Source organism: Tupaia chinensis, unplaced genomic scaffold (assembly GCF_000334495.1).
Source record: "Tupaia chinensis unplaced genomic scaffold, TupChi_1.0 Scaffold139341_1, whole genome shotgun sequence".
NCBI classification, from domain to species: domain Eukaryota; kingdom Metazoa; phylum Chordata; class Mammalia; order Scandentia; family Tupaiidae; genus Tupaia; species Tupaia belangeri.
In genome coordinates this window covers 1,798,857-1,800,628 of record NW_006199230.1, presented here as the reverse complement: position 1 = coordinate 1,800,628, position 1,772 = coordinate 1,798,857, and the positions used below count along the sequence as shown (strand labels likewise).

Here is a 1,772-nt window from a genome sequence, read left to right as displayed (position 1 = left end):
TGCCAAGTCTGGGACTTGAACGGCAGTAGGCCATGTGGGAATCCTGTGTCTTAACCATCACACCACCTCCTGGTCCCTATATAGAATATTGACATACACAGACTTATATGAGAAGTATTCAGAAAGTTCTTAGAAAATACGTACTATGAATAAAAATATACATGGATTTCACAAATTTTTTGCACCAAAATAAACCTGTACGGTGTAATGACAAGATGTGATTTATATGTAGATACATAATTTTTAATATACATATTATTGACATATATTATATACTTCTTTATGTCAGGATATACTAGATCTTAGGTGAAAAAAAGCAGTTACAGAATGTTTTATATGCATTCTATATATGTAAACATAGATTACATGGGAGCGACAGTCTTGGGGTCTAGCTGTCAGGAAGGTGCAGTAGCCAGACTTACCAGGAAGACGCCAGTGACTGGATGACAGAGTCTTTAGTTTCAGAAAGTTGCTGGATCAGTGCGAGAACCAGAAGCTCGAGGCTCCAGGAGGAATTGCTACATCCCTAGTGTATGCTCAGCTTCTAGCTTTATAATTCTTCCATAATAACATGAATAAAGCAAGATGTCTTTGGAAAAGAATACCTGCTATAAAATCTGAAAATTCTGAACTTGGGGGAATCTGGTCATTAGAATAAAGAATGTGCTAGAGTGATTTCCCAGGGATCTCTACAACCATCAGTACTCACCAATGGTCTAAGACAGTCTAGTCGATCATGGAGGCACTTGGAGGCAACAAGGAGACCAGCCTCCACCTTAGTCTCTCAAGGATATACCTCGACAGTCACTGATGACTTTGCAGCCTTTGTTGGACTTCCTGTAGAAGAGGCTGTGGAAGGTATTTTAGAGCACAGACGGAAAGCCAACTCTATTCCAAGAATAAACCAACTCTATCCCAAGAATGGTTCTGCCCAGAAAGCCAGTGGTAGAGGCCTCAGATATTTCCTTTAACAGTTTTATTCCCTTATCAGAGCCTGACCCAATTCCACCAGTTCCCAGTGAACAGCAGTTAGCCAAACTGATTGATAATATGATTTTCTTGAAAACTGATTTATCACCTGAGTTCAAGATCCACCTTCAGAATCCTGTATACTGACAAACATAGAAATTAAATTTTTTTATTTTTAATTCATTGAATGGATTAAGCAACTGAGCATGCCTTGCTGAGTATGTAATAAAATGCATTATATATATATATATACATATACAGAGAGAGAGAGAACTTAAACATTACAGTGGATAATTATTGAAACAATTTTTATCTTGTAATGTGGAACAATTTGGATGGAACCCATCAGTATTACATGGTGAATTTATAGTTCCCAGTGACTCATGAAATAAGCTCTCCAACTTCCTGTAGACCAGTGATGGTTGTCTGTTTTTTCCCTGCCTGTACACATCCTGCACTCCACCAGTACCAAGAGTAAATGGTGGTAGGGATTCATCTGGGTTGTGAGGAGGACTGCCACCAGAAGCAGCACCTGAATTATTGGAGTTTGTGATTCACCCTCTTGGCAGAACATGCTCCCTTTCCTCCACACACCCTGAGAAGCAGTAGAATATGAAACTAGAGCTGAGGAGCGAATAATCTGTTTACTTAGTATACCAGTTGGTTAACTTCAGATTTTTTCTGATAGTGTGAGTAGATCCACTACTGGCAGTGGAGGGCTTGCCATGACAAAGAAACTTATTTAAGACACTCACAAGGATTCGATTCTGATATCACCTTTTGGATGAAGGGAAGAGTAAAAT

The 1,772-nt window shown here is 39.1% G+C and overlaps 1 pseudogene; it reads left to right on the top strand.

The window, feature by feature from the left end:
- Positions 1-460: 460 nt before the first annotated feature.
- Positions 461-1,116, top strand: LOC102471517 (COP9 signalosome complex subunit 8 pseudogene; annotated as a pseudogene).
- Positions 1,117-1,772: the final 656 nt, after the last annotated feature.